The sequence below is a fragment of the Marmota marmota genome, unplaced genomic scaffold (genome assembly GCF_001458135.2).
Source record: "Marmota marmota marmota unplaced genomic scaffold, marMar, whole genome shotgun sequence".
NCBI classification, from domain to species: Eukaryota; Metazoa; Chordata; class Mammalia; order Rodentia; family Sciuridae; genus Marmota; species Marmota marmota.
The window spans coordinates 27,915,099-27,925,904 of record NW_026000229.1 but is presented as its reverse complement, the minus strand read 5'-3'; the positions used below and the strand labels follow the sequence as shown (position 1 = coordinate 27,925,904).

Below are 10,806 nucleotides of genomic sequence, written 5' to 3'. Positions count from 1 at the left end.
TTTAAATTTCAATTCCAGTGTGAAGAGTAACAAAAAATTGTATATAAAATTTATTGACAACAGTTCATTTTATCCAGCTATAACACAATAAGTGACATGAATAAATACCAACCAAATTTGTTATTTTTATACAAATTCAAGACTTTTGCTACATATAATTTTAGTTTGGAGAACACCAACTTGGCAAAGTACTCTCCTAAGCTTTACATTTAACTAAGTTTAACTTTTAAAGTATAATTTATAATCCAGAGCGTATAATAACAATAATTAGAGGTCTGCATAGCCTAACAAAAATCAAAGGAAACAGTGTTAATGATCAGAAATTGACTTAGTCAAAGCAAACAGATATAAGACAGGTCTTCAAATGACAGTGTGGCCCTTCTGTGTACCATACAATGTATGAAAGAGAGCACTTATGGAAACTTACATAAACTTTCATTTTATAAACCTTTATATAACACTTAGGAAAGGTTTAGACAGATATAGTTCTCAGACGCATACATATGCCTAGTTGCATATATTTAGGATGTAAACTATATTGTTATAACCTAAATAACAGTTGTTTAATCAGTTACAAAGTAATCATTTTTTTGAGAATTTTTTAATATTTATTTTTTAGTTTTAGGCGGACACAACATCTTTGTTTGTATGTGGTGTTGAGGATTGAACCCGGGCCACAGGCATGCCAGGCGAGCAGGCTACCTCTTGAGCCACAACCCCAGCCTCCAAAGTAATCATTTAAGTCTTTAAAACAGGTGCAAACCCTAATTCCTTTAAGCCTTAGTTTCCCCAAGTAATAAAACCTAACAAATACAAGAAAATTATCTTGATAAATAAGAGCAGATCAATGTTTCAGACTTTGCTTTATATCAGTACATTAAAGTTCAAATAACTTTAACTGACTGTGCTAATGATAGCCAATATAGTCAATTTTTTGAGATTTACCTCCCACAAACCGTCTGCATTCACAACTTTACATCCTTAGTTTCATCATTTCATTTTGCACTTTAGCCCCAAAACATTACTTTATCAGACAAAATACTTTCTCATCCAGAAACATTTCTTTTACCTTCTAATTTTCCATACTAAAATATATTTCCATACCTATAACTTTATTTTTTTTTTATCTTTTCTAGTTTTTCTTTTTCTTTTCTTTCTTTCTTTCTTTCTTTTTTTTTTAGGGGTTTCCAGGGATTGAACTCAGGGGCACCCAACCACTGAGCCACATTCCCAGCCCTATTTTGTATCTTATTTAGAGACAGGGTCTCATTGACTTGTTTAGCACCTTACTGTTGCTGAGGCTGACTTTGTTCTCATGATCCTCCTACCTCAGCATCACAAGTCTTTGGGATTACAGGTGTGTGCCATCATGCCTGGCTTCTTCTCTAGTTTTGAACCCTTTTTAAAATTTATATTCTGAAGCGGTCCTTATGAGTTATCTATGCATTTAACTTACACAACAAATTTTGTACCAGGAGAGGGTTGGACAATCCAGCATATACAAAAACTATCCCTTAATCTTTTTTCCCCCAGGTTGTATTCAAGGGATTGAAGCACAGGATATTTTTAAGCCTGACCTGTCTCCATGATCATTTTCACAATTCCATCAACTTTAAGTGCATTTCCCACTGTTAATTTTACCCAGAGGCCCCTTTTGGGCCTTTTTCTTATACTAGGTATGTTGATATGCACTGGAAGAGGCCCTTTCCATCCTTTTCTTTAGGCTTCTTTGAAGATCCTGTTAAATCATGATGCAAACAAAAGACCACCGACTCCAATTTTAAATCAAGTTAAAATAAGTTTGTAATTCTGGCCAGGACTGTCTCTCCTGAAAACCCTGGGCTATAGAACAGTACCCTAGCTCTCTAGGAGCATAGTTTTATAGCACAAAAAGTTGCAAAGGGGGGTGTCTTGAGAACTTGTAAATAACAGGATTTTGACAAGCATAATACAAAGGCAGATAGTAGGTTAATGATCTACATGGCTTAACATTTCAAGATAGGGAATACATTTAGATCCCAACATCAGAATTTATGAGGCGCCACTGAGGTTTCAGAGAGGGTTGTTATCTGGTCAGGGAAAGACAGGCATGGGTGAGTTCAAGGCATGGGCAAACAAGTTTAGAAATTGCAGTAATTTTATAGTAAAACAGAAATTAACTTTTCATGACTTTGTGATGAGATGAGTCCCAATCTTAAGGTGGAATTAGATGGGGTTCATCAACCCCTTTGCAGAGGCTGCTTACAAACACAAATTGACCTCAGTTTCTATCTTTCTTTTCTGGGTACAGTTATTTATTCTGCCAAGTGCCCAGGCATTTAGTTTGATGGGCTACTATTTTTTTTTAATCAAAGTTTATCTACAAAGAAAATATCTTTCCATTACAACATTTTGTCTCTGTATTTTAACTGGCTTTAAATTTAATTTCAACCAAAGAACTAAATCTAAAAACAGGTGTTTTATTCATAAATATAACTAAGAATATAGTAAATTACCTTCAGTATTATATTTACTTTTTTTTTTTTTTTTGGTACTGAAGATTGAACCCAGTGGTACTTAACCACTGGTCCCCCCCCCCCTTTTTTTTTTAATTTTGAAACAGGGTCTTGCTAACTTGCTGAGGGCCCCACTATGTTGTTGAGGCTGGATTTTTTTTTTAATTTATTCTAATTTGTTGTATATGACAGCAGAATGCATTTCAATTCATAGTACACATATGGAGCACACTTTTTCATATCTCTGTACACACAGTGGAGTCACACCATTCATATCTTTATATATGTACCTAGAGTAATGATGTCCATCTCATTACACCATCCTTCCTATCCCCATGCCCCCTCTCTTCCCATTCTTCCCCTTTTCCCTACTAAGGTTTCTCCATTCCTCCCATGCTACCCCCACATCCCCTTTATGAATCAGCATCCACATATCAGAGAAAACATTCAGCATTTGGTTTCTTGAGATTGACTTACTTCACTTAGCATGATATTCTCCAACTCCATCCAGTTACCTGCAAATGCCATGATTTTATTCTCTTTTAATGCTGAGTAGTATTCCATTGTGTATATATATACCACAGTTTCTTTATCCATTTATCTACTGAAGGGCATCTAGGTTGGTTTCACAGTTTAGCTATTGTGTATTGTGCTGTTATAAAGGTTGATGTGGCTGTGTCTCTGTAGTATGCTGTTTTTAAGTCCTTTGGTATAAACCAAGGAGTGGGGATAACTGGGTTAAATGGTGGTTCCATTCCAAGTTTTCCAAGGAATCTCCATACTGCTTTCTATATTGGTTGCACCAATGTGCAGTCCCACCAGCAATGTATGGGTGTGCCTTTTTTCCCACATCCTTGCCAACACTTATTGTTGTTTGTATTCTTTAAAAAAATATATATTTATTTTGGGGCTGGGGTTATGGCCCAGTGGTAGAGCGTTCGCCTAGCATGCATGAGGCACTAGGTTCAATCCTCAGCACCACATAAATATAAAATAAAGACATTGTGCCAACCTAAAACTAAAAAATTAATATTTTTAAAAAATATTTTATTTTTTAATTGGACACAATACCTTTATTTCACTTATTTATTTTTATGTGGTGCTGAGGATCAAATCCAGGATCTCATATGTGTGAGGCGAGCGCTCTACCGCTGATCCACAACCCCAGCCCCCTGTTTGTATTCTTTTTTTTTTTAATATTTTATTTTTTAGTTGTAGTTGGACACAATACTTTTATTTTATTTATTTTTATGTGGTGCTGAGGATCAAACCCAGTGCCTCGCATAAGCTAGGCAAGTGCTCTACCACTGAGCCACATCCCCAGCCCCTGTTTGTATTCTTTTTTTTTTTTTTTAATATTCTTTAGTTGTCAATGGGCCTGTATTTCATTTATTTATATGTGGAGCTGAGAATCGAATCCAGTGCCTCACACATGCTAGGCAAGCACTCTACCACCGAGCTAAACCCTAGCCCCCTTGTTTGTATTCTTAATAGCTGCCATTCTGACTGGAGTGAGATGAAATCTTAGAGTAGTTTTGATTTGAATTTCTCTAATTGCTAGAGATGTTGAACATTTTTTCATATATTTGTTGATTGATTGTATATCATATTCTGAGAAGTGTCTGTTCAGTTCCTTGGCCCATTTATTGATTGGGTTATTTGTTTTATTGATGTTAAGATTTTTGAGTTCTTTATATATCCTGGAGATTAGTGCTCTATCTGATGTGCATATGATAAAAATTTGCTTTCATTCTGTAGGCTCTCTATTCACCTCACTGATTGTTTCTTTTGCTGAGAAGAAACTTTTTAATTTGGATCCATCCCATTTATTGATTCTTGATTTTATTTATTACGCTATAGGAGTCTTAATAAGGAAGTCAGGGTCAATCCAACAAGATGGAGATTTGGGCCTACTTTTTCCTCTGTTAGGTGCAGGGTCTCTGGTTTAATTTCTAGGTCCTTGATCCACTTTGAGTTTTGTGCATGAGATATAGAGGTTAAATTTCATTTTGTTGCATATGGGTTTCCAATTTTCCCAGTGCCATTTGCTGAAGAGACTATCTTTTCTCCAATATATGTTTTTGGTGACTTTGTCTAATATAAGGTAACTCTAATTATGTGGGTTTCTCTCTGTGTTCTCTATTCTGTACCATTGGTCTATAAGTCTATTTTGATGCCAGTACCATGTTTTTTTTTTTGTTGTTGTTTTTTACTATTGCTCTGTAGTATAGTTTAAGGTCTGGTATAGTGATGAAGTTTGATGGACTACTATTATAGCAAGAATTGCTTTGCTGTAGTGATGAATATTCCCTGATCAAATTGGGTTTCCTGTTAGATCTTAAAATGGGAGACTATTTCTGTCCCCAGGTCACAAACTGAGAGTCCTGGAACCTACTGCCACATCCTTTATTACCCGCAGCCTCCACCCTCCATGGGCAAAAGGGGCTGGAAGGCAGGGCAGAGGTCAGGTTCTCTCTGGCCATTTTTCTATAGCCAAGGCAGCTTTTCTGGGATTTTTTTTTTTTCCCCTAGTTTAGTGCTAGTGTCCTTGACCACAGTGAGGTGATCTGTGGCTGCCTGGGGCTAACCTGAGAAACAGTGCTGGGAGTTTAAAAGTTTGAAATCCCTTTTTAATCTTTATTTCGGTGTCCTGCTCTCCTTGCACACCAGGGGCAGTGCCTTTTGGCACCTTTTACTTCCTGATGGTTCAGACCCCTTATCACGCAACTGCATAAATACCTGTGCATACAGAATCTCTTTCAAATGCTTTACCCCAATAGACCAACCTCAATGTCAAGACTGTATAATAATCCAGAAAAACCACTCAAAGGCCAGATGGTGTTACAGCAAAATGACTTTCTCATAGACAGACTTTTAGCTGTAGGGTGCCCATTAAGCCAAGATCTCTACCAGTAAGATCAATGCAGCATGGCCCATGTCTTAAAGGGCCAGTAACAAACAACAAAACAAAACAAAACAAACAAAAACAGACAAGAGAGGATCACTGAAACAAGGGCTGACAGATGGGAACACTTAAAATGGACAGACCTGCGCGACCTGCGCGTACAAATTTCTTCCACTTACTTTACCTTTGACAGATCAACTCCAACTGCAAGATTGTACAATAATCCAGAGAGCTATCTAAAAGCCAGATCATTACAGTAAAACATCTTTGACAGACTTATACCTATAGGTAGCCCTTTCTTCAACTCACTTTACCTCTGACAGACTAACTCCAGTTGCAAGATTGTACAAAAAAGAAATACAGAGAGACAATAAGGGAGGAGCCTCCAAACCACGGCCAACAGACAGGAACCTATAAATTGAGCAGCCAAGATCTTTCCCAAGAGACTACTAATAGGATCAATGCAGTACTGGCCATGTCTTAAAAGGGGTAATGACAGATATAGACAGACAACCAGAGGGAATTCCCAAGCCCAAAGCCCACAAACATATGAGAACCTAGAACAGATCAGAAGGGAGTAAATATCCCTAGGTTCTCAAGTCCCGCTTAACTCCTACACCAAGTGACACCACAGATGTCCCCAGAGAGAGGGACCATATGTTCCCACGAACAGGAACCACATGTGTGGAATCAAGGGCCTCGGCCTGCACACAGGGGACTTACCAAAGAGCCAAAGTTCTTGCGACTTTCCTAAGTTCAGTTTCCTTTTTCTCAAAGTGGACCATGATGGAGCAAACCATACCAGGGAGAGGAAGCGGAGTTCCCTGAAGGAACTGGGACAGTCCCTCAGTCCCTCCCTTTACTCACAGGAATAAGCTCCTCCGGTTCAACCGGAGGCAAGTTTCCTACTAACTCTCTTGCAGTTGGTTCTCAACAAGTTTGCCAGCCACCTTGAACCCTCAGTTTGAAAGTGGGGTTCTTTGGAGAGCCAGGCCTGCCCAAGAAAGCTGGAACAGGGGCTGCTCAGGTCCCATCTGGAGTGCCAAATTTGTTGCTGAAAGCTTGGTTCTTGTTCCTGATGCCAATCCAATATTGAGGACACAGTTTGAGAAAAGGAAAAAGAAGGTTTATTTGGTTTGCTAGCAAAGGAGAAACGCAGGGACTCCTGTCCCAGAGGCTGAGATTTTGCGCATCAGGAGGAACAGGGGGCTTTTAAAGAGGTGATTCATTTGCTAATTTGGGAGACAGTCATTTCTGAGATCTTCAGGTACCATCCCCAAAGTCTGGATTACTTTATTCCTATGGTGGGTGTGTACAAGGACAGATAAACCTGACTAGGATGGGGAGGAAAGGTAATCCAGTTTCCCCTGAGATGAGAGAGGGGAAGAGATTAGGGAGGAGCAGAGAGAGAGGAAGAGAAAGAAACATGTTTATTTTAAAAATAGGGTGACTGCCGGGACAGCAGTGAGCCAGTGAGAGGACAGCAGGGATGGCAGCAGCTGGAAATATAAAACTGTTTGGAGTTAACACTCATTCCAACCACAGGTGTGTCAGCCTCTACTCCTGCTGTTCCAGTTCAGACCTCAAATGCTTCAGATCATCAGATGGCATCACTGCCTTCAGGATGCCAATGCATGAAGGGAAAAATGAAAGGCTGTCCAATGAGTGCAGAACCCTCTGGTCCAATCTGTGAGAGCAAAACATGCTCTGTGCCTGCCCACCAAGATGGTGCATATGAATATGTGGAATGTCTGTTATGGGTGCTGCTGCTAAGAATAAGGAGAACCTGGGTCTTTCAAATCTGATGCCACCGTCTAATCAAACACCAGCTCCAGATCAGGCCTTGACTTGTCTGCCATCAGAGAGGAGTCATCCATTCCACGAGCAGATTCAGAGAAAAAGTGGGTTTATCCTTCCAAACAGACGTTCTGGAATGCAATGTTAAGGAAAGGGTGGAAGTAGAAGGATAAGGCTAGTAGTCAGAAAGATATGCATAATATCATTAAAATTCACAATCAGAACAATGAACAGGCCTGGAAGGAGATTTATTTATTTATTTATTTTAGTTGTTGACAGACCTTTTTCTCATTCTTTCTTTCTTTCTTTCTTTTTTTTTTTTTAACTTATATATGGTGCCGAGAAATCAAACCCAGTGCCGCCTCACACATGCTAGTTAAGTGTGCTACAGCTCAGCCCCAGCCCCAGCCCCTGGAAGGAGATTTTGAAGTGGGAAGCCCTTCATGCTGCCTAGTGTCCTTGTGGTCCATCATTGATCTGATTTGGAGGGAAAGCAAAAGAATATTCACCAAGGGCAAGAATTTGTTCCTGGATGGGGTATGAGCTGCCTTTGGACAGACGCGTTTGGATCTTCAACGGTTGTGGCACAGAAGTCAGATCTGTGATAGATTGCTATGATGGTGGCAGAGTTGACAAGGACTACCAGTTCACCATCCTGGACATCCGCCCTGCCTTGGATCCGCTTTCAGCAGTATGGGACAGAATGAAAGTTGCTTGGTGGCGCTGGGCCTCTTGACCAGTTTCGTTTGTGATGCAAAGTATAAACTATTTTTTTTTCTGAGAGATACATTAAATATTTCCCCCAAACTGAATTGCACTCGTGATGTAATGGGAACTTCAACTGAGTAATGGTGCTTCATCCTCCATTTAGCGAAGGACCCCTGCTCCATTCAGTTTTTTTTTTCCTTTTATTTATTTATTTTTTGAAAGTTAGAAATTATCATTTTACCTTTTATTTCTATGAATTTGACTACCTTAGGTAACTCATATAAGTGGAATAATACAGTATTTGATTTAGTACATATTTAGCAAGACATTATCGAAATTCATCCAGGATGTAGTTTGTGACAGAACTCCCAAACTTTTACTTATACATAAATTGTTTCCATTGAGATAATTGTTATTTATTTACTTACTTTAAATTGAATAATAATGTAGTATAATTTTATTATGTACAACATGGTCAACTCTGATAAATGCATTAATTACAAAAATGCATGCTTCCTCCAGTATTTCCTATTTGAAAAGATAATGGAAATTTAAGATTATCCACCTCAAATAATGAACATTGCAAAATTTCAAGCTGAACATTACACAAATGTAAAATTGAAAATGGCATATCTGTTGAACCACAACAAGAGACCCAAACAATGGTAATATAAAAAAATTTGAACTGCTTGGTGAAAAAAACTCACAGTATTTTACTCTCTGCTCTGTTTTTAGTTGCTCTCCTTATATCAAAGAAGACATTTGGCATTTGTTTTTTAGGGATTGGCTAGCTTCACTTAGCATAATCTGCTCTAATGCCATCCATTTCCCTGCAAATTCCATGATTTTGTCATTTTTTAGTGCTGAGTAATACTCCATTGTGTATAAATGCCACATTTTTTTAATCCATTCATCTATTGAAGGGCATCTAGGTTGGTTCCACAGTCTAGCTATTGTGAATTGTGCTGCTATGAACATCGATGTAGCAGTATCCCTATAGTACGCTCTTTTAAGGTCTTCAGGGAATAGTCCGAGAAGGGCAATAGCTGGGTCAAATGGTGGTTCCATTCCCAGCTTTCCCAGGAATCTCCGTATTGCTTTCCAAATTGGCCGCACCAATTTGCAGTCCCACCAGCAATGTACAAGTGTACCCTTTTCCCCACATCCTCGCCAGCACTTGTTGTTGTTTGACTTCATAATGGCTGCCAATCTTACTGGAGTGAGATGGTATCTTAGGGTGGTTTTGATTTGCATTTCTCTGACTGCTAGAGACGGTGAGCATTTTTTCATGTACTTGTTGATTGATTGTATGTCCTCCTCTGAGAAGTGTCTGTTCAGGTCCTTGGCCCATTTGTTGATTGGGTTATTTGTTTTCTTATTGCTTAATTTTTTGAGTTCTTTGTATACTCTGGATATTAGGGCTCTGTCTGAAGTGTGAGGAGTAAAAATTTGTTCCCAGGATGTAGGCTCCCTATTTACCTCTCTTATTGTTTCTCTTGCTGATGAGTTGCATTTTGCCTTGTGGTTTACAGCAGATCATTCCGACTTTTCTTCCTGTTTGGTTTAAGTGGGAAGCAGAACCTCAGTTTTTCCCTTAGCTGCAATATTGCCTGTGTATTTCATCTAGTCTGAAAAAATAATTTTTAGAACTGAGGAAAGCTGCTTTTTTTCTTACTGTTTTCTCAGAAATATTTGAGAGATAAAACCCAAAAGTCAGTGTACTGCCCGTGAGCTTTCACCTGGTTAAATCCTTTAACTAAAGCCATTTATTATAAATAAGCAAAATCTTTTTAAAAAGAGACTATTATTTCTGAAGTCCCTACAATTTAGTAAAGACCCTGAACAAAATGCAAAGCCATACCTTTGCCCTCAGCAAGACTAATGCTTGTCTTGGCTCTCTAAATTCTCCTTGATATGCATTTTTCAGACTGGGCCTTGTTAAAGAAGTTTCAACTAACATGAGGTGCTGATGAATAAGCTTTGACACATATATTTTAATTTTTAAAATATTTTTCTGTTGTTCGGATATGTAACTCTGCTCCCCTAAAACAGATCTCTTCATTGTCCCGGGAATTTCAAGTTATCCCCACTCTGAGTTCCATTCCTTCCTCCATTGGAAGCCTTCCCCCTGGTTGGCCTAATCCAGATTTAAAAGCCTGACTCAAGTCATAGTGCCAGTGATTATATTTAGCTGAGTATTAACATTCACACGAAGAGTATTTTTCTCAGCTGTAGTATGTTTGCATCAATTCACTGTCTCAATCTTTATGTTTTAAGGAAGCTTTAAGCTTGGTGTTGAATTCCTTGTATCAGTAACCCCAAAACTGGTTATTCTAATTATAGCAGCATGTTACAAATGACTGTTTTTTAAAGTGTTGATAATATTAAATCTTTTAATTTATCCTCGGAAAAAAAAGGTGTAGTATCAGAGCAGCAAGGGTTATATTCAAAGCATAAAGTGAACCACTGTTACAAATTAATTTGTGTGTGTGTGTGTACATGTGTGTGAGAGCTCTGTTTACCCAGATGGAATTATAAAGCTATTTGAATATGCAGCCAATTATCTCATGGAAGAGTTTTCAAGGTATCTAGGAAAAAAAGAAAAGAAAATAGACCTCCCATAATTACATTCATGTTGTTTTCCCAAATAGTAGCAAACCATTTTCCTAAACCTCTTTCCTCTCACCACCATTAACTTGCTTTTATGAGATTCAAGTGTCAGCCCTAAAACACAAGTAAATAATTGTTCCCTAAACAAATGAGAGTTTGGACTAGCAAAGAGGAGCTTGGAAAGGTTCAAGTGCAATTCCTCTGAAAATTTGTACTTATGTGGAGAAAAAGAAGAAGAAGAAGAAGAAGAAGAAGAAGAAGAAGAAGAAGAAGAAGAAGAAGAAGAAGAAG

General features: G+C 38.3%; 1 pseudogene; it reads left to right on the top strand.

The window, feature by feature from the left end:
- The first annotated feature begins 6,739 nt into the window (after positions 1-6,739).
- LOC107137621 lies at positions 6,740-7,949 on the top strand (annotated as a pseudogene).
- The last annotated feature ends 2,857 nt before the right edge of the window (positions 7,950-10,806 follow it).